At 41.7% G+C, this 23,705-nt stretch overlaps 1 pseudogene; it reads right to left on the bottom strand.

Annotated features, from left to right (window-relative positions):
- Positions 1-5,664: 5,664 nt before the first annotated feature.
- Positions 5,665-7,468, bottom strand: LOC106602239 (ecto-ADP-ribosyltransferase 5-like; annotated as a pseudogene).
- Between the last annotated feature and the right edge of the window lie 16,237 nt (positions 7,469-23,705).

Here is a 23,705-nt window from a genome sequence, read left to right as displayed (position 1 = left end):
AAGATGAGCAGTTTACCCACTGCGCCTTGGTCCTATCCTTACGACGCCTATGACACAGTTATTTAACCAGGTAGGCCAGTTGATAACAAGTTCTCATTTACAACTGCGACCTGGCCAAGATAAAGCAAAGCAGTGCGACAAAAAAACAACACAGAGTTACAAGTGGGATAAACAAAAGCACAGTCAATAATACAATAGAAAAATCTATATACAGTGTGTGCAAATTGAGTAAGGAGGTAAGACAATAAAGAGGCCATAGTAGCGAAGTAATTACAATTAAGCAAATTAACACTGGAGTAATAGATGTGCAGATGATGATGTGCAAGTAGAAATACTGGTGTACAAAAGAGCAAAAAAAGTAAATGAAAACAATATGGGGATGAGATAGGTAGTTAGTTGGATGGGCTATTTACAGATGGGCTGCGTACCGCTGCAGCCCTCCACCTTTATCCGGGCTTGGGACCGGCAAAAGTGACCATAAAGAGACACTCTGGCGGAGTTACTTAATTATTATTTTTTTGTTTAGTTTTCTTAATTTGGTTTGGTTAACCTTATGGTCCACTTAGGAGCCTACAACAAGTCACAGTAAAACATGAATGTTTTTAACCATAACATTTTTTACATTTTTTTTGTACACAATCAACTGTCAATGACAATGTGAGAAAATTATGGTAACTAGTCTGGCCCTAATTCAGGTTAATTGTGTTTTTGAATGTAAGCCAGGGCGGGATCAGCCAGAGGCGGCTTACCAGCTTACCGCATGTGCGACTGCAGTCTGGAGGGGTGAACATCTTCTGCTCTGACTGCAGCTGGGAGTGACTGCTGTGCGAGGACTGGGCCACCTGTGAGTGCTTTGGGACGGGGGCAGCACCCGCTGCTCGTTGAGAAGAGTAAGAACGATAGGTGCTTTCACGTCAGAGTCTCCAAAAGTCTCCAATAACACCAGAAAAAGTCACTAGATGTGTCGCTAGTCGCTTTTTTGAAAATGTGTTGCTAGAGGGGTCTGAATGCTCGCTAAATATAGCGACAAAGTCACCAAGCTGGCAACACTGTAATCGACACACAAGTTAACTTCGCTATGTTAGTACATACATTTACACACTTTATTCTTACCTCCCGTCAGTAACAGTTTATGGTATAAAGAATATACAGACAAGCGTTCATGTTTAATATAAGCAACGTTTATTGTATTTGTCACGTCCTGACGATAGAAAGCTTTTATTTTCTATAGTAGCCTGTGTAGGTCAGTGCATGACAGGGGTTTTTCCAGTTGTTATTTTCTATGTGGGGTTCTAGTTTAGTTTTTCTATGTTTGGTGATTGGTATGATTCCCAATTAGAGGCAGCTGGTAATCATTGTCTCTAGTTGGGGTTCATACTTAAGTAGCTTGTTTTTCACTTGGGGGTTATGGGATATTGTTTATGTATAGTTGCATTGTATTCATGGCTTGTCTATTCTTTATTTGTTTTGTATTTGCATTACGTTTCACTTTATAATAAATGATGTGGAACGCGACTCACGCTGTGCCTTGGTCCGATCATTCTAATGAACGTGACATTATTTATCAATGTTATTGATGAGCGTGTTGTTTGGTTCTGTTTCCTCTCTCTCCGTCTCTGTAGCTTCCGGGTATGCTGGGATAAGGACCAGAGCTACGGCAATCGGCCTGGCTTTGTAGTGCCTGTTCCGAATGGCTCGTTCATGTGAATGGGCATATTGGAAGACACCATGTCAGTAGGGATGGGATTTTGTAAATGTGATATATTGGTATATTGCATCATGAGAAACGGATTGCAAAGGTACAATGTCCCATCATGTATGCTCTCTCTCCGGCGCTCTAGGGCACCATGCTCCAGCATCTCAGCCAGATTGACAGGTTTCCTGCGCCTCAGCAGAGGTGACCGGTCCGCTCCTGATCCCCAGGATTGTCATTTTGGTAGGCGTCCTGTGGCTGGAGCCGCGCATCAGGGAGGGGGTACTGTCACGTGTGCTCCCTCTCCGGCCTCTAGGTCACCAGGCTGCTCATTATGGCGCACGCCTGTCACCATCGTTACGCGCACCTGCGCGTCGTCAGACTCACCTGGACTCCATCACTTCCCTGATTCCCTTCCCTATATATGTCACTCCTTTGGTTCCTTCCCCAGGTGTTATTGTTTCAGTTTCCTGTCTGTGCGTTTTTAGTGTTTCTTGTTTTGGATTATGTTTCTTTTTTTTAAACACTCACTTTTGATGGCAGTACTGTTGTTTTTCTTTCAGATTCACTATGCAAATAAACACCCATACAGAGAAGTACTTTTGTGGCTCCGCCATCTTTTTATTTGAGGTTAGGTTTTTCAGTTTAGCCTTCTGGCCTACTCTACATGACAGGAGGGAATCAGTAACATAATGGTGAATATAAACACAATATTGATGGAGGGAATCAGTAACATAATGGTGAATATAAACACAATATTGATGGAGGGAATCAGTAACATAATTTTGAATATAAACACAATATTGATGGAGGGAATCAGTAACATAATTTTGAATATAAACACAATATTGATGGAGGTGGAGGGAATCAGTAACATAATGGTGAATATAAACACAATATTGATGGAGGGAATCAGTAACATAATGGTGAACGTAAACACAAGATTGATGGGGTGGAGGGAATCAGTAACATGATGGTGAATATAAACACAATATTGATGGGGTGGAGGGAATCAGTAATACAATGGTGAACGTAAACACAATATTGATGGAGGGAATCAGTAACATAATGGTGAATATAAACACAATATCGATGGGGTGGTGGGAACACAGTGCACATGCTAACAAATGTCAACATATCACAAATTTCCATTAGATTACATTTCAACAAATTTCTATACAACTTCCAGAAATTCAATCTTGATCTTAATCTGAGCAAACAATGCAGGTTAAACTTTTTTAACAGGATCATTACAATGGAAAGGAGTGTCATGGTTCCAGATTACTTCTCGTTGGACATTGGTGGGAGGGAATCAGTAGTATAATGGTGAATATGAATGTATTCATTTATATTAACTCATGAAATGATCAAGACATGTCAACAATGTAAAGAGGAAAACACTAACCATTACAGGTTTAACTGGATCATTATAAGAGAAATAGAGTAATCTGAACTTTCCTTCTGGTACATTGGTGGGGGTTGTGGAAGGATTAGTGATATACAGAAAAGATGGACATAATACAGAGCATTAAGTAGCCTGTAGCTGATGCTCTGCTGAATGAAAAACAGCTGCTTCTCAAGATTGATTTTGCTCCATTTGGCAACTTGACACCACAGTTTATTTTTAACATTTTGAATAGAACAGAATATAATAAAATAGAACATCTTCATTGTTTATTAAAATATATCACAATAGCTAAATATGGAATGATACCAGTCAGTCAGTCATCAGGGTGACTTTATGCATGACTTCTCACTGCTGTTTAGCTCTTTCCTAACCTCAGTCACAGACCTGTTTGTGCTGTCTTGACAATTGTATGCTATTTTCACGCCAAACAATAACTATCACGTTTGAAGTTAAGACCCAGGTACAGACAGTGTCGAAGTAACAAAAGTTTATTAAATCGGACACGGGCAGGCAAAGTTACAGGACGACAGGCAGGCTCAGGGTCTGGTCAGGCAGAGGTCGGTAATCCAGAGTAGTGGGGCAAAGGTACAGGACGGCAGGCAGATTCAGGGGCAGGCAGAAAGGTCAAAACTGGTAAAAAATTGAAATACAGGACCTATAGACAAGACAGGTGCAAGGGGAAAACCGCTGGTAGGTATGATGAACAAAACAAACTGGTAATGGACAAACAGAGATCACAGGTATAAATACACAGGGGATAATGGGGTAGATGGGCGACAACTGGAGGGGGGTGGAGACAATCACAAAGACAGACAGATCAGGGTGTGACAATAACATTGGAGGTGGCAAGACAGCACACACATATCTGGGACTCAGGCTAGCTGTTTCCAACTAACAGGTATCTTTTTCTGGTATTTTCAACTCAGAACCCACACTAAAGTTTGAGGCCCTCTTGAAGGTGTGACATAGTCATCATCACACTGAGTTTAGTGCAACCCACAACCACAACACAAACAACCTGACTACGATAAATGTCATTCAGTAACTGTGCAGGTGTTATCATTACTGTATAAGATATTCATTATCATTCCCATCTCATAAATATATTGTGTTTTATAGTAGTGTCAAAGCACCAGTTTAGTCAGTACATAGTTATGACAGTTCACTGCCACCCTATGGCCTCTGTTGTCTCTGGTAGTCAACATGATGGCTGTTGAAAGCTTCTTGATAACTGAGTCCCTTCCCATCTCTCTTCCAACCCCACTCATGACGTTGGACATGTTTCAGGCTGACTACATTGAAGTTGCCTTCCAGATCTCACAACTCCTGGATAGGTGTTTAACATATCATCGAACCAGTTCAAATGATATAGCAAACCAATGCCCATTGGTTGCTGTGTGCAGCCTGACTGCAAAATAGTCGGCTTGCAACGAGACCGCTCTCTCCTCATTGAGCTTGATAGATTGAGCAGTGCTGAGCTCAGGTTTTTAACACATCCGTTAACCATATCATGTGGTATAGGAATCTATTGCCCATTGGTTGCTGCGTGCAACTCAACTGCAATATAGTTGGCCTGGAATGAGACAGCTCTCTCCTCGTTGTGGCTGATAGATTGAGCACTACTGAGCTCTGACCTCACAGACACAGGAAACTACTAACCCTGCTACTGCTCTCCATCCCTCCCTGCATCAAGTTTATTTCGAAGCCATTAATAAGTGTAATTTATTTCTCAACTATTTATTTATCTTTGTCGAAATCTTTGAATTGTCGGGTTCACCTAGGGGTCCTGAAAAGGGTTGTACCAAAATGTTTGATGTATTTGAAAAATGGATTATGCTTATGTTTTATTAATAGAAGGGGAGGGGTTATAAGACCCCTCCCTCCTTACATTTATAGGGTTTTAGACTACAGATGAACAATATATATATTCATTGTAGAAGTTTAGTATTGTTCTACAGTTGTATTTTTGTTTTCTCTCTCTTTCTGCCTCTTTAGAAAGAGCCCCTCTTAGAAATGTGTGACTTAGACAGAACTCTGCAGGGGAGTGAAGGAGATAAGACTAGGCAAACATTCCACAATAAATCAACTTTGGGGGAGGACACATTTACTGCTAAGTGTTTAGCTAACAATAAAGGCCCTGTTTATACAGCTTTGTAGGCTGGTTTTTGGTCCCAGGAGTAGAGGATGATGATGTAAGCAGTGACATCACCAGGGCGCGACTTAGGGTTTAATAAAACAACTGGAGACCTTTTGTTGGATGCAGAACTTACTCAGCAACATGCGTGCTATGTTCCTGTTTGTCAACTTCTGTCTGCAATTGCATTAATAAAGGTTTTTGAATTATTTAATTAAAGATATTGTCATAATGCTAATTTCACCAATGAACCAATGATTGACAAGGAAGGACGTAAGGAACGAAACCTAACACAATCTTTGTTTAAATCTAAATATCTTTGTAGCCACTTCTAATTATAAAACTGGGGAAAAAAATCTTCAAGTGAGCTGAGATTGATATCTTTATAACAGATGTACAGAAAGTGGATAAACAGGACAGGAGATGTCATATTGCTGAATGCTTTTCTTTATTGGTTTTAACAAAAGCTGCAGTGCACATGACAACAAATGCCAATTCACTGGCAGAAGAAATGTTAACAATCTAAGCAAACAATGTGGCCAACATTTATAACAGGACAGATCTGACAATCATATTTCCTGCATTTGTGGGAGGGAGCAACAATGGATGGGGAAGCCAAGGGTTACAATACAATCTACAATACAACACAAAATGTCATAATTTGACAGAATGCTGAAAAGCTGTGTTGCTGTTTTGATTTTATTCTCCTTGGAGTGGTTTATTAAACAAACGGCAATTCAGGTAACTTTTTTCTTTCTTAGTACTCTCCAGTTTGTAAACGACGTCACACCAGAGGTCTTTCTTGTCTGTTCTCTTCAGCACCTCTGTAATTTTGAACACCTCGTAGGGGGGAATCAGCACCTCCTTCTCATGAGCCATCTGAGATGCGTACACCCCCAGTGGGGCACCAAGGTAGGTGGTGATCTCAAAACAGGAGCGATTTCCAAAGTGTTTAGTGATATTCTTGTCTAAAGAGCTCGACGTGAACTGTCCGAATCGCATTTCATCATATTGGACACCCTCGAAAGAGTCTTTAGATCCACGGAAGGTTTGGAAAGTCTTGTTCTTGTTGTTCTTGTTCTTGTTCAGCATTCGTCAGGCATTGGTCAAAAAGAAGTGCAGGGAGTGGTACTTGAACGCAGTTTTGTAGCTCTCCTTTTGGGTACGAGTGGCAGCGTTGAATGACTTGTAAATGTTGGATGTTGCATTCACATACACCTGGATTGCCAGGGAATAGTTTTTAGACAATTTTCCTTTTATTTTGTAATGGTCCTCAGCAGCGGTCCATGCCTGGTTGAAATCTTTGTTCTCTCGTCTCTCTTTTGGCAGGTAAAGGTCTAGCACCTTCCTGAGCATCTTATCCTCACAGCCCTTGTAGGAGTCATCAACAGAGTCTGGAGCCATGTTTAAGGGGAAGTTGGATTTTGGATCATGCAGAGGGAGACGAACCTTTAGTGAACGGAAGAGAGAAAAAGAGAAACAGGTGTGAAACAAGAAAATGCAGATAATATTATTATGATGAGAGACAGCTGTAAGTCTGTTAGTTATATATTTAGAGTTTAAGATGTTGGGGTGGGTGGGAGGTGCTGAGTTGACATGGAATTGTTTTAAGATGGTCATACTATGCATCATTTATTATAATTAATAATAATAATTTGATGAAAAATGTAATGTTTTTGGCCTTTCCTTCTAACTCCATAGAAACACATTGGATAAGACATTCATCAATGGCAGAAAGGACAGTCAAAAAATGAATCAGAAAAAACAAGGTTTTGAAGAGTCTGTCCTAAAGCTAGGAGATATAAGAAAACTCAGGAAATGTATATATATATTTCTTTACACATACATAACGTCTTTTGGGGGGTAGGCACAAAACTACCTTCATACTTCGATTCATTTTTTAAAATCGGTATCTGTTACCTTCAGACGAGTCCCGTGACACTTAACTTTGTCCATACTAAAATTTAGCCTGTTATTTTCCTCTTTGACTTTCTCTCTCTCTCAAAATAGTGTAGTAGCTTACCACCTTGGAGTCCACACCCAAAATCCAAGCCTGGACGAAATACATCACAGTAAAGGTTAGGATCTTGTGCCTTGCCATGATATCAAAATGTACTGGTCCAATGGCAACTTGTAATGGAGATGAATAGTCTTTTAAGATACAGAATCAGCTTTCAAATGTTAAACTTTCAGGGGGACTTGTTATAACAGTGCTCTTGTGGTTATTTTCACAGTCCCTCCTCTCTTGCTGAGAACAGGCAAATACAGATACAAGTACCCCTCAAACACCATAGCACAGTGAACACATGCACGCACACATGCGCGCACACACACACACACACACACACACACACACACACACACACACACACACACACACACACACACACACACACACACACACACACACACACACACACACACACACACACACACACAGAAACCCCCACACACGTACACATACAACCACAAATGACTTGTGAGAATTGTTTGTTCACACCTATTTGATGCTGATCTATGTGTGAACATGACCAACACCAGCAACACCACTGCTGATACTGAATAAAGGTTCCCATAGTAACAGTACAGAAAGACCCTGAAACCTCATCATCATCCTTCTCCTCTAACCAGGGACTGATTCTGGTCTGGAATACTAATAGCCAATATACCACTAATAAATCAATCACCCAGAATAATGGAAAGCAGCACTAAAGTGAAGCTTGAGGCCCCCAGTCCATGGTTTCCCAACCCTCTTCTCAGGGACCACCAGACGTTTCACATTTTTGTTTGAGACCTAATCTGCAAACCTGATTCATTCTACTAACAATCAACCCCTTGACTATTTGATGCAGGTGTGCCTGTCTGGTGGTCCCATTGGAGAGGGTTGGAAAGTACTGCACCTACAGCTTGTGGAGTTCAATACTGCCCTCTTCTGGCTGCCGTGCAGAACGAAACGTGTCAAATAACTAAAGGCCTCTGGGTAAATTAGTGTGTGTTTGGTTTTAAGTGTTCTCTCATGCCAGTGTCCAAGGTATGATTTTATACGGTATCCCAATATTCTAATACTGCTGGTTATGGCTGTTTCCGTTCCTTTGTTATGACTGAGATGTGTGAGGCCTGGTAGGTTGATAGCATTCCATCACATTGCATTCATATGGTGAGGTCTTTCAGATCTTTGATGGCAACAAAGCAAAGGAGACAAGTAAAGGAGACAAGTAAAGGAAGGGAACAGATTGAGACTAATTGGAGGTGGCCTTACTGTTTGGGAACATAGCTGCTGACTGTGTAAAGTTTATGCTGGAGTCCAGCCACTATATAGATACTGTAGCACCTAATCCAGCAAACATATCTGTAGAGGTTTGCTGGATCGCTTTAACCTCTTAATCAATCAATCACCCAGAATAATGGAAAGCAGCAGTACAGTGGAGATTGAGGCCCCCAGTCCAGGGTCTCCCAACCCTCTTCTCAGGGACCATCAGACATTTCCCATTTTGGTTTTAGCACTAAACTGGCACACCTGATTCAGTCTACTAACCATCTTGACTAATTTATGCAGGTGTGCCTGTCTGGTGAACCCAGTGGAGAGGGTTGGAAAGTACTGCACCTACAGTGTAGTAGAAAACCCTGGTCCTGGAGTGCCGCAGAAAGGTTTGTCTTGTCAGAGCTTAGTCTGCCAATCATTCCTCTAGCTTGTGGAGTTAAATACTGCCCTCTACTGGCTGCTGTGCAGAATGAGCTGTGTCAGGTAACTAAAGGCCTCTGGGTAAATTAGTGTGTGTTTGGTTTTCAGTGGTCCTAATCTGACACACCTGATTCAGTCTAGTAACAATCAACCCCTTAACTATTTGATACAGGTGTGCCTGTCTGGTGAACCCAGAGGAGAGGGTTGGGAAGTACTGCAATTTGTAGGCAACCGTGGTCCTGGAGGGGCGCAGGCACGTTATGTTTTGAATTTATCCGACCTGGAAGAACAGGTGTGTTGAATTTAGGCAATCACTGAACTGACCCCTACTGTGTGAGACTGGATTTGAATAACCATAGCCTAAACTTTCTCTGTCAATCATGCCTTTAGCTGATTAAGTGAAATGCTTCCCTCTTCTGGTAACTGTGAACAATGCTCCATGTCACTGCAGCCTACCTAAACCGAAGCATCTGTCAACCATCTATTTAAAACATTTGTTTCCCCAGAATCCAACTCCTAAATAAGTGTGTGGCCCATTTGCAGGTGTGAGACAGTCATATGAATATGAAACCCCTTTATCAGATCAATTAAAAAAAGGTCAATGACCAAAATATATCCTTGATTGTTGTACTATTTGATGTTTATTGTCAACCTGCCTCTTAGACAAACCACCTAGACTGTGTCTGACATCTGTCTTGACTACTACTGACTAAAACTACTGTGTTCTAATCATACTACATACTATTTAGAATGTAGTCTGGCGAGCCGGCCGGATCTCTTACATTAATATTACGCTACATGTTTATCTGTCTGGTTATTACGATTGTCACGTCCTGACCCTGGTAAGAGGTCATTTTTTTCCTTTATGGAGTGGTCAGGGTGTGACAGGTGGTTGTTTTGGGTGGTTTGGGGTTTTCTGTTTCTATGTGGGGGTTTTCTAGTTTTCTATTTCTATGTTTTGTTTTCTATGTTTTGGCCTGGTATGGTTTCCAATCAGAGGCAGCTGTCTATCATTGTCTCTGAATGGAAGCCATACTTAGGCAGCCTGTTTTTCATGTGTGGGTTGTTGTTTTCCGTTTTAGTAGTTTGTAAACCTGACGGAACTGTTGGCTGTCATTTTGTTTCTTTCTGTAAAGTGTTCTATTTCTTCATTATTCTTCGAGATGAACACTAAACACGCTGCGCCTTGGTCTACTCCATTTGACACTTGTGACAACGATGCTATTTACAATGTACAGTCTAGTAAAAATGGATGCAATAAGCAACAAATACTAGACTCACCCATACTGAGAATTTGTCTTCTACAGTCTATCCACTTATCTTACTTTCAGCTGATTATCATCTGGGTCTGAAGTGACAATTCTCTTCCTCAATAGCATGTAGTGAAGAACACCAGATTAAAAACTGAAATGATTATGACTCAATAGTAGAAATGTCACATATTATAAAACATATTTTTAGCATATCCATCAGCCTACTAGTTACTATGGGGAGTTGGACGTGGCCAGTGTGTTTAGTCTTATGGTAGAACAACATACCAGACAGAACCCTACATATAGTCCTTTCTCTCTATTAACCTACGGCCTATGGTGTTCCTACACGTTATCAATGTGTGTCGGTTATGCTTGACTGAGTCTCTCAAACCAGTTTTTCTAGGTGAACAACGTACTTAATGAAACAGAAAGAATATCACTTGCATGAAAAGGCTAGCATGGTATTTAGGATTGATACTGTAGCTGTATCATTTATCTTTGTTTTGTCTCCTCCTCCCACTCTCTCTGCTGGTTGTGATTGGTGGATTGAGCAGTACGGAGCTCAGGGGCTGATCTAGGATCCCTTGTCCATATAATCTTATTCATTATGATCTAAAAGGCCAAACTGATCGTAGATCAGCACTCCTTCTCTGAGAGGCGTACGGCCCCTGACCTCACAGACACAGGAAGCAACTTGCCCTTCTCAGTGCTCTCTCACCCAACCCTCTCACTCAGCCTCAGAGAGTCCTCCAAGTTTTATTTTCTCCTCACTTTTGTTATTCTTACAACCCGTTACGAACTGACCTTAGGTTCAATTGAGTCAGCTTGTCTGGTATAATTCATTACAGATTAGACATGACGGGACACGTACAATCCTTTCAAGACTCGCATGGTGTGAAACGTAATACAACTGTAGGATTTTGTAAACCATGTGATGTGAAGCAAGCTTTAAAGCCAGTACTGACGTGTCATTTCTTTGTACAGCCATTAGGCATGACAGTCAAGAACATAAGGTGATTTTAAGGATATTGAAAATGGTGTAATGTGAAAGAAGCTTTATCATGTTAGCCACAATGTCACTCAGATGTGTATGTGATGATAGTGGCTGGTTCTCTTTGGCTTCATCTCGGCAACAGAACCAATTATTGCGTGAGCGCTGGCCTCTGGACAGTTACTGGTGTTGGTTGTGGGGGATTGAGATGTTGGACTAGTGGTGGAATCAGGAAGGACCATCTTTGGTAACACCCCTCCCTCCTTTCTTTGCAAGTCTCGTGCAACGTATGGCCGAAAAATCCCTCCCCTTCCAAAACTCAAAAACTGCCAGGTGTACTGTAGATAGCCGTGGTCAAGGTGTACATGACAGCAAATGTCAAGAAATTATTACACATGACTAAGACATTTAATCTCAACAATTTTAATACAGTAGCAGTCAATGCAGCTTAAAACAAGCCTTAACAGGGGTTGCATTTCAGGGCGAATACATTGCAGACTGTCACGCCCTGACCTGAGAGAGACGGTTTATTTCTCTATTTTGTTAGGTCAGGGTGTGGGGTGGGCATTCCATGTTTTGTATTTCTTTGTTTTGTCCCGAGTATGGTTCCTAATCAGAGGCAGCTGTCTATCGTTGTCTCTGATTAGGAATCATACTTAGGCAGCCTTTTCCCACCTGTGTTTGTGGATAGTTGTTTTTTGTTTTGTAGCTGTAGCTGACAGAACTGTGCGCTTTCGTTTCATTTTGGTATTTTTGTTTGAGTGTTTGTTTGATTTAAATAAAACATCATGAACACGTACCACGCTGCATCTTGGTCCCCTCTCTACAACGATCGTTACAGAACTACCCACCACAACTGGATCAAGCAGCGTGCCCTGGAGGAGATGGATTCCTGGTCTCTGGAGGAGTTGCGAGAGAGGATAGATTGGACTTGGGGGCAAGTATTGGAAAGATACAGAAGCCTGCCGGGGAAGCACGAGAGGCAGCCCCCAAAATTTTTTGGGGGGGCACACGGGTAGATTGGTGGAGTCAGGGTTGAGACCTGAGCCAACTCCCCGTGCGTATCATGGTGAGCATATGCCTGCTCCTCATACTCTCCCTCCAGTGTGCCTCCACAGCCCAGTACGCCCTGTGCCTGCTCCTCGCACTCTCCCTCCAGTGAGTCTATTCAGCCTGGTACGCCCTGTGCCTGCTCCATGTACCAGGCTGTCAGAACGTCTCCTCAGTCCGGTGAGACCCGTTTCGGCTCCGCGAAAGAAGCCTCCAGTGATGAGCCATGGTCCGAAGCCTCCAGTGATGAGCCATGGTCCGAAGCCTCCAGTGATGATCCATGGCACGAAGCCTCCAGTGATGATCCATGGCACGAAGCCTCCAGTGATGATCCATGGCCCGGAGCCTGTAGGGATGATCCATGGCACCAAGCCTCCAGTGATGATCCATGGCCCGGAGCCTGTATGGATAATCCATGGCAAGAAGCCTGTAGGGATGATCCATGGCCCGGAGCCTGTAGAGATGATCCATGGCACGAAGCCTCCAGTGATAATCCATGGCACAAAGCCTGCAGTGATGATCCATGGCATGGAGCCTGTAGCGACGGTCCCCAGTCCGGAACCTCCTGAGACGGCCTGCAGCCCGGAACCTCCTGAGACGGCCTGCAGCCCGGAACCTCCTGAGACGGCCTGCAGCCCGGAACCTCCTGAGACGGCCTGCAGCCCGGAACCTCCTGAGACGGCCTGCAGCCCGGTACCTCCTGAGACGGCCTGCAGCCCAGAGTCTTCAGCGGCGGTCGGCAGTTCAGAGCCTCCGGTGATGATCCACGGTCTGGTTCCTCCGGCGACACAGAAGCGTGGGGATCAGCGGGCGGAGTGGGAGCTACGCCCCGAACCAGAGCCGCCGCCAAGAATAGATGCCCACCCGGACCCTCCCCTATAGTTTCAGGCTTGCGGCCGGGAGTCCGCACCTTTGGGGGGGTACTGTCACGCCCTGACCTGAGAGAGACGGTTTATTTCTCTATTTTTTTAGGTCAGGGTGTCGGGTGGGCATTCTATGTTTTGTATTTCTTTGTTTTGGGCCGAGTATGGTTCCTAATCAGAGGCAGCTGTCTATCGTTGTCTCTGATTAGGAATCATACTTAGGCAGCCTTTTCCCACCTGTGTTTGTGGGTAGTTGTTTTGTGTTTTTGCACCTGACAGAACTGTGCGCTTTTGTTTTCCCTTTGTTATTTTTGTTTTAAGTGTTTGTTTGTTTAAAAAAATTATCATGAACACGTGCCACGCTGCATTTTGGTCCCCTCTCTACGATGATCATTACACAGACGTTGCATTTTATCAAAGAAATGATTGTTTTGCCACGTCATCGACAGCGTAGTGGGCATCAGATTGCTAAATGATGTGGCTATTTGATATGTTAAAGGCCAATCCAGGCATGAGATTAAACATGTGTCTGCAATGTAGCTGACCTGGAACACAGCCAGGATCTTTACACTGTAAAGCTGGGGCTGTCACAGTTCCTGAGTTATTTTGAGTGTTTCCTTGGGTTGTCACTGGAGGGCACCCTTGCCTTGTTTTCTAGTTCCCAGGTTACCCTGATTGTTCTCATTAGTTTCACCTGTGTTTAATTACCTTTTCTGTTCACCTGGTTGCCTGGCTATTTTGGTTCCTCAGTTGGCCTGCTGCATTGCTGAGGTCTTATGTTTTGTTTCGTGCACTCTGGTGCTGTTGCCTTGTTTCTGCCTGGATTTTAAGTAAAGATCTGGATTTACCCTTACCTCTGCTTGCTGTGTTTCTCTGTGACTGGGTTTGAGTTCGTACAAGTATCATTGTAACAGGGGCAGCTGTGTCAGATCAGGCTACTTCTCATCGTACGTTGGTAATGATCAGAAATATACAGTAGTTTCAACATAATATAGAGTATTATATAGCCTGTATCTGATGCTCTGACGTTTGATTCTCCTCCACTCAAAATCAATTTGCAATTCAGATCACTGTCTACTCCCTTGCTCTTTAGTGTGTAGACGACTTCACACAACAGGTTATTGACTGGTGACTTTGTCTGGATGTTGGTGACTTCAAAATTTTTAAAGCTTCTCTCTCTTCAGGAAAGGCTGAATAAGAAGTTAGCTCAGCGCCAAAGCAAGTGTGGATCTCAAAGCAAGACACATTCCCAAAGTTGGTTAACTTAACTAGGGTAGAGGGCAGCATTTGGAATTTTGGATGAAAAGCGTGCCCAAAGTAAACTGCCTGCTACTCAGGCCCAGAAGCTAGGATATGCATATAATTGGTAGATTTGGATAGAAAACTCTTAAGTTTCCGAAACTGTTAAAATAATGTCTGAGTATAACAGAACTGATATGGCAGGCAAAAACCTGAGGAAAATCCATCCAGGAAGTGCTATTATTTTAAAGGTTGTTTTTCCATTGAAAGCCTATCCACCATTCAAAGACTTATGACCCAGTTCACGATTCCTATGGCTTCCACTACATGTGGCCAGTCTTTAGGCATTGTTCCAGACTTTTACTCTGAAAAATGAGGGAGAAACACCACTTTCAATGAGAGGACAGTGGAAATTTCCAGACATGAGTCCTGCGCATGACCGGGAGCCTTTCTTGTTTTTCCTTTTCTATTGACGACGCTATTGTCCGGTTGAAATATGATCTATTATTTATGACAAAAACAACCTGAGGATTGATTATAAACATTGTTTGACATGTTTCTACGAACTTTTATGGTACTTTTTGGATTTTTCGTCTGTCTGTTGTGACCGCACTTTGTTCCAATGGATTACTGAACAAAACGCACCAACAAAAAAAAAAAACGGAGGTTTTTGAATATAAAGAGGGACTTTATTGAACAAAACTAACATTTATTCGGTAACTGGGAGTCTTGTGAGTGTAACCATATGAAGATCATCAAAGGTAAGTGATTAATTTTATCGCTATTTTTTTTTGTTACTCCTCTACTTGGCTGGTTACTGTTTGTAATGATTTGTCTGCTGGGCGCTGTTCTCAGATAATCGCATGGTTTGCTTTTGCTGTAAAGTCTTTTTGAAATCTGACACCGTGGTTGGATTAACAAGAAGTTCATCTTTAAACCGATGTATAACACTTGTATGTTTTATGAATTTTTATAATGAGTATTTCTGTTTTTGAATTTGGCGCTCTACAATTTCACTGGATGTTGGCCAGGTGGGACGGTAGCGTCCCACACCCCCTAGAGAGGTTAAGTCGGATCTTAAAGAGCTTGTGGCGAAGGTGCCGAAACAGATCTCGTAGTTGAGAACACTCAGATTAAACTTCTTGTTGGTTCTGTGAAAGGTTTACCTTACATGTCTCTTGTCTTTCTCTAAGAATCTGAATGGCATCAGTCAGGTAGAAATGCAATGCATGGTACTTGAATGACTTTGTCATATATGCAGAATCTTGAACTGCTTTGTTAAATTCCACGTAGATTGATTTGGAATTTGGTCTGGGTTTGTTTTTCATATACAAATAGATAGCAATGGAATGCTCTGTATTCAAACTGTCTCCACGTGGTATAGCGTGTGCACAACATTCTGTAGACTTGACCTTTTGTGAAAGTTTGAAAAAATTGCATAATTTAGAAAGAGAGCAAGGGCGAATTCCATTTCTTACACAAGCACACGCTGACACATTCAGATATACTACATAAGCACCCTAGTGGTCATCTGTTTATTCACCCACACCCGCCCGCAATTACTAATAACCCATCCGCAACCGCCTGACTGTATGTGAAAATCTGACCCCCACGCTCAGTATTTATTTGACACAGGGTGCATGATTTTGTTTCACTTGATTTAGATATGTTTCTGCTAATAATTTCCAACATTTTGGTCATCTATTTGTTAGACAACTTGTCAATAATTAGATACATGTAGCATCTCTTTTGTATTTACATGTATATGTTGCCCTAGAAGAATAAATAAACCCTTGCTCAACAGAATAATGTAATAGATCAATACAATGAACCTCACCGATGTCAACTAGCATTTTCTCTGTCATCTTTCACAGAGCAAATACGTTTAGGGACAGTGGAGAAAATACAATAACGCAACAAAAAATTCAAACTTTTTCTGTGCAAAATTTCCAAATTAAATCAGTTTGACCTGTTGTAAGGAAAAATAAAGCTGTGAAAACGACCCAAGGTGTTTCTGATGAGATTTCAGTTCGGCTTTGATGCATATCTTATGTGGTTAAAATACGATCAGCTTTTATGTTGCTTTTACGATGACGACAGCACCTCTACAGATAGTATCGAACTGAGCATTGCATTCTGTCAAAATGCAGAAATAAATAAATCATATTTCTCCACTCCTGTTCCCAAGTCCAAGCTTTGCCTACATTTGGTGTATCATTTTACTGCAATAAGTGTTTCATTCTGCAGGAGTTGATATTAAGGCTATATGAGGGGTTATAGACCTACAGTCAGTGTCCAGATTTCAGTTTCTATTTAACCCATCTAAACAGTAGGCTACAGTTCCCCTTGATGTGCCATAGGCCTATTTGAAGTCCCATCTTGTGACTGTCAAATTTATGTAGCACCTCACAATCATCACATATAATATAACATACCATAACACTGCTATCATACTCTTTCACCACTTCACCAAATATTTTACAAACATTACTTTTCTGGCCATGCTTTCGTTTCATTTTCAACTCTCCTTTCACAGCTTTTGTCTTATTGAATTAATCTTCGAAAATGTAATTTCTGCCTCCATGGATTGACGTTAAGTTTTTCGGACAAAAAAAACAAAACAAAACCCGACAAGGTAATAAAAAAGAAGACAATGTAAAAAAAAAAAGCTAAAACAAGGTGGAGAAACTGTCCGCTGGTGACTCACCGAGGAAAGAGCCAGTATCTCTGGCTTCTCATTAAATGTGGAGACCTGCTATTTTATCAAATCATTTCTCTGTAATTATCATTACCTGATTAAACTAATTACGTAAATTAAATTTACTAGGAAGTCGTGGCAACACGTAAGAATTTGTTTATATAGAGTGGCTATCTCCTGAATCCACTCTTAAAGATCTGAGATATTTTATATCAATAGCAATGAATCAGTCATTAATTATTCTTATTACCTTTGTCAGTCTCATCTGAACGTTGTAGATTGTTGGTTATCTGCACGAACCCAGCCTCTACTATGAATCATCCATACACCAATTGGCTCAATTATTTATTTACTAACTAATTAAACAATTACACAATATACAATACATAACATTATACAGTAAAATACCGTCCCTAGTGGACTAAACAAGACAAAACAGTTTGGTTATAACACAGTAAATTCAGAGAGAAGAGAAGGGGGTTTTGGAAGGAAGATTAAGGAACATTGGTCTTTATCAGACCTGGGAAGCTATTCTCACATAAGTACATATGCCACTAACTATTGCTCATTCGAAAAAGCAGTGTTTACGTGAAGTTGGTGATGTGAGGCTCTGGTTTGCCCAGTCGATGTCACCCTGTCACTTGTGGAATCTTCCGGGTCGTCGTGTGAAGTTCACGTGGTCTGAGAGGTTCATCTCACTCTGGAGATTCGTTCACGTTGGTCAGTGTTCTCGTACTAGATTTGCTACCTTTCCAGCTGCAGTCTGTTAGGCTGTCATCTAGAAGAAAAAGAAACACACAACTATTAAGGCGAGGTGCTGGCTAGCAGAGTAGAAAACTTGAAAATAAGGGAGAGGAGCTCAGATGCAAAAATGTAATATCCAACGTTTCGACAGCCAAACTGTCTTCATCAGGGTATGATCACAAACACTGCGAGATGACTTATGGTGCGAGATGGTTTATATAGTGTCAAAAGACACATAAGTGTCTGTAATCATGGCCAAGTGTTGCCTAATATCATTGGTTAATTCCAAATATAAAGAATGGCATACAAAGAACAGCATACAAAAAACAAATGGATAAAATATGATCATAGATTAATTTTAGACTACACAAGCTTACAAACAATTACAATGGCAAAGTCACAATAATCACAAGAATGGCTTAAGATCAAAGTCTATGTTGAGACCAAAGGGAGCAAGGGTCTTTAAATTAAAGATCCAGGCAGCCTCTCGTTTTAACAATAAATTATCAAGGTCACCCCCTTTCCTAGGGAGGGTGACATGTTCGATGCCAATATAACGCAGAGACGAAATCAAGTGGTTTGCTTCCAAAAAGTGGGCCGCAACTGGTTAAGTCAAGTTTTTGCACCTAATGGTGCTGCGATGCTCTGAGATACGTACTTTTAATTCACGCTTTGTTTTACCCACATAATTTTTACCACAAGGACAAGTTATGAGATAAATAACTGCCTTAGTGGAGCCCGTAATAACACCTTTGATTGGGATCGATTTCCCTGTTTGTGGGTGTTTGAAGGATCTGCATTTATAAGTGCCATTGCTTTGAGCACAGCCATTACACTTGTAATTTCCATCCAGTAGGGGTGCAAAGAGACGTTGTTCAGGAATATCTTGGGGTGGTAAATCAGAGTGTACCAATTGGTCTCTGTGATTTCTGCCCCGCGAGAATACGACCAAGGGAAGGTCCGAAAACACATTACCGAGATTATCATCGTATTTTAGAACGTGCCAATGTTTGTGAACGATTTGTTGGATATTACATTTTTGCATCTGAGCTCCCAGAGTGTGCGGCTCTCCCTTATTTTCAAGGCTGTCATCTAGGACTCACTTCATTTCATGTATAGAGAAAGCTCCCACGTTTCCTGTCCTGTATGGTTGACATTAGAATTAGCCCTTTTAAACGTGAGTACAAATCCTCACGGTATTCAGAACTGACGTGACTTTGGGTCACAGGGCTTTTATAGAAACGTAGAAAAGGGGTTGGTTCATAATTTCCAATCGATGCCTATTCACTTGGGTGTGGCTACTGTCTTAGTTAAACTTTACAGGGAAGGCGATTTTCTAATTTCAAAAGTTAACATCACATTTCATCATTTCTCAAATAGTTTCATCTTTACTCATTCATTTTATAAAATTATTAGATGCAAACCTCATAACTTCGACACCTGTATAAACAGAGTTAGGGTAATGTGGCTGTATTGTCTTTCATGAGGTCACAAACATGAAACGAAACGGATCGTGTCGTAGCTGGTTTCCCTGTGACCATTTACACATTCTCCAAAATAGGAATATTGTTCAATTCTCAAATTCTGGGATGTAGTAGAATTGGGTGGGAGAATCCCTTACTGTGAAACTCTCTCTCTATGCTGCATGGTCAGGGAGAGAGGAGTCTGTGTGGTATTTACTGCCCCCTTCCCCCTCCCCTCCTAACAGAAGAGGGTGGGGTGGTTGTTCACGTCTCTGCTAGCCAATTCACTGAAAGGGCTAGCAGAGATTTCAAAAAAGCTTCATGGGGAAAGCACACTGCAATAATCTGAGTACGGGGCTCAGAAAAATACATCAGGCAATACAGATACCCGCCATTTTGGAGTCATCTAAAATCATAAATAGCATTATAAATATTCACTTACCTTTGATGATCTTCACCAGAAGTCCCTTCCAGGAATCCCAGGTCCACAATAAATGTTGTTTTGTTCGATAAAGTCCATAATTGATGTCCAAATACCTCGTTGTTTGGGCGTTCAGTAAGCTACTCCAAATGTAGGAAGCGCGATGAAAATTTCACTATGAAAAGTAAAAACAAGTTATATTTACGTTCGTAGAAACATGTCAAACATTGTATAGCATCAATCTTTAGGGCCTTTTTAACATAGAACTTCAATAATATTCCAACCGGACGATTCCAATGTCTTGAAAAACATTATGGAACACAGCTACCTCATCACGTGAATGCGCGCCAATGAACTCATGTCATTTTCTGAGTCACCAACTTCCCGGCCTTCTTGTTCGCTCTATGTTCACTGCAAAAGCCTGAAACAAGGTTCTAAAGACTGTTGACATCTAGTGGAAGCCTTAGGAAGTGTAAAATGAACCCTAAGTCACTGTGTGTTAGACAGGCAATGACTTGAAAAGACTACAAGCATCAGATTTCCCACTTCCTGGTTGGATTTTTCTTAGGTTTTTGCCTTCCATATGAGTTTTGTTATACTCACAGACATCATTCAAACAGTTTTGGAAACTTCAGAGTGTTTTCTATCCAAGTCTACTAATAATATGCAAATATTTTACTCTGGGCCCGAGTATTAGGCAGTTTACTCTGGGCACGCTTTTCATCCGAAATCGAAAATACTGCCCCCTATACCTTAAAAAGTTAACCCAAAGTTCTTCTCCTTATACTTGTGTAGAATAACAATACATTTTCCCTTCTGATCAAATCTTACACAATTAGTCATTTGAGGTGTGTGTGTGTGCATGTGTGTGTGGACATAGATGTTCTGTCCCCACAAGAACAGAGTATAGACTTTTTTTGACCAACTGGGGACATTTTGTTGGTCCCCACAATGTAAAATGCTATTTCTAAGGGGTTTAGGGTTAATTCGCGTTAGGGTAAGACTTAGGGTTAGGAGCTAGTGTTAGTTTTAGGGTTAGGATTTAGTTTTAGGGTTAGGGGTTAAAGAAAATAGGATTTTGAATGGGACTGAATTGTATGTCCCCACAAAGTTAACTGCGCAAGACTGTGTGTGGGCTTTGGATCATCACAACTAACGACAGACATTGTCAAATAGAGCATCAACGCCCTGACATCATCAGGAAGAGGAGATGAACCAGAACTGTGCCTGTCAGGACTACAGGTGTGTGTGTGTGTCTCAACGTCATGAGCAAAAGTTACTTTCACAGTGCCAATATGAAGGTTGTATTTGAATGGCCGCATTTGAAATGTGGTTGCCTGTTTTGGTAACTCTGCCAGATCTGGTTAGTTAGCCAGTGGACTGAAAACTTTATTTCCCATAGAGTTCCAGTATTGATCCTAATGTGTGGTCTGACTGGTGTGTACGTGTTGTAATTCCCAGCTGGCCTCATGGCGGCGCCACCCTCCTCTGAGATCTTTGTGTTCACTGATGCTCCTGCTAAAGACACTGCACTGTAGAGCACACAAACACACAAACAATAGTACACAAGTATAAACACCATGGGATCACGCAGCCGTCATACTGCTCAGGAAGGAGATGGTTTCTGTCTCCTAGAGATGAATGTACTTTGGTGTGAAAAGTGCAAATCAATCCCAGAACAACAGCAAAGGACCTTGTGAAGATGCTGGAGGAAACGGGTACAAAAGTATCTATATCCACAGTAAAACGAGTCCTATACTGACATAACCTGAAAGGCCGCTCAGCAAGGAAGAAGCCACTGCTCCAAAACTGCAATAAAAAAGCCAGACTACGGTTTGCAACTGCACATTGGGACAAAGATCATACTTTTTGGAGAAATGTCCTCTGGTCTGATGAAACAAAAATGTAAATGTTTGGCCATAATGACCATCGTTATATTTGGGGGGAAAAGGGGGAGGCTTGCAAGCTGAAGAACACCATCGCAACCGTGAAGAACGTGGGTGGCAGCATCATGTTGTGGGGGGGCTTTGCTGCAGGAGGGTCTGGTGCACTTCATAAAATAGATGGCTTCATGAGGAAGGAAAATTAAGTGGATATATTGAAGCAACATCTCAAGACAGTCAGGAAGTTAAAGCTTGGTCGCAAATGGGTCTTCCAAATGGACAATAACCCCAAGCATACTTTCAAAGTTGTGGCAAATGGCTTAAGGACAACAAAGTCAAGGTATTGGAGTGGCCATCACAAAGCCCTGACCTCAATCCTATAGAACATTTGTGGGCAGAACTGAAAAAGCGTGTGCGAGCAAGGAGGCCTACAAACCTCACTCAGTTACACCAGCTCTGTCAGGAGGAATGGGCCAAAATTCACCCAACTTATTGTGGGAAGCTTGTGGAAGGCTACCCAAAACATTTGACCAAAGTTAAACAATTTGAAGGCAATGCTACCAAACACGAATTGAGTGTGTGTAAACTTCTGACCCACTGGGAATGTGATGGAAGAAATTAAAGCTGACATAAATTATTCTCTCTACTATTATTCTGACATTTCACATTCTTAAAATAAAGTGCTGATCCTAACTGACCTAAGACAGGGAATTTTTACTAGTATTAAATGTCAGGAATTGGGAAAAACTGAGATTAAATGTATTGTTTTAAGGTGTATGTAAACTTACGACTTCAACTGTCCTTTCCTTACTCTTACTCCCATCCTTTTATTACTTTTACTTTGCTTTACTTACATCCTTTATTCTGTCATCAACCTCTCTCTACCTCTCTTCTCTCTACCCCTCCTCTCTCTACCTCTCCTTCCTCTACCTGTAGTTAGTACTACATCCACCCAGGTCTCTGTCACCAACACTACAGCTGTACCTGTAGTTAGTACTACATCCACCCAGGTCTCTGTCACCAACACTACAGCTGTACCTGTAGTTAGTACTACATCCACCCAGGTCTCTGTCACCAACACTACAGCTGTACCTATAGTTAGTACTACATACACCCAGGTCTCTGTCACCAACACTACAGCTGTACCTGTAGTTAGTACTACATCCACCCAGGTCTCTGTCACCAACACTACAGCTGTACCTGTAGTTAGTACTACATCCACCCAGGTCTCTGTCACCAACACTACAGCTGTACCTGTAGTTAGCACTACATCCACCCAGGTCTCTGTCACCAACACTACAGCTGTACCTATAGTTAGTACTATATCCACCCAGGTCTCTTTCACCAACACTACAGCTGTACCTGTAGTTAGTACTACATCCACCCAGGTCTCTGTCACCAACACAACAGTTGTACCTTTAGTTAGTACTACATACACCCAGGTCTCTGTCACCAACACTACAGCTGTACCTGTAGTTAGTACTACATCCACCCAGATCTCTGTCATGAACACTACAGCTGTACCTGTAGTTAGTACTACATCCACCCAGATCTCTGTCATGAACACTACAGCTGTACCTGTAGTTAGTACTACATCCACCCAGGTCTCTGTCACCAACACTACAGCTTTACCTGTAGTTAGTACTACATCCACCCAGGTCTCTGTCACCAACACTACAGCTGTACCTGTAGTTAGCACTATGTCCACTAGAGGGCCACCTTTGACTCTGTCCCTGTATCTAAGGATCTGTGTGATTTACATTTACGTCATTTAGCAGACGCTCTTATCCAGAGCGACTTACAAATTGGATGCTTTCTCTCCTGATTGTGGAACAGAGTAGAGCTTTAGAGTTGTATAATAGTTAATGTAGGTAGCTGTCATGTGGAACAGTGGAATCAGTGCAATGAGTTTTGTCATTAGACGTAAACGGTATGTATATGTTATGTTTGTACTGAAAGACCGGGTGGAAATATGAACTTTTTATCATAATACATGTGAAGAGTTTTTATTCTTAAATCTGTCAAATTGAAACTATGGAGATATTATCAGAACTTCTGCTTTTCATTCTGAGTATCTCTTCACAGTCAGCATAGATAGAACCCTATATGGTACAGATCTATAATCAGGTTTCCCTCCCCAAAGCCTAACTTTAGGCATTCGTGGTGGAAATTCAAAACAGACC

The sequence above is a fragment of the Salmo salar genome, chromosome ssa04 (assembly GCF_905237065.1).
Source record: "Salmo salar chromosome ssa04, Ssal_v3.1, whole genome shotgun sequence".
Lineage (NCBI taxonomy): Eukaryota > Metazoa > Chordata > Actinopteri > Salmoniformes > Salmonidae > Salmo > Salmo salar.
This window is presented reverse-complemented; position numbering and strand designations above follow the sequence as displayed.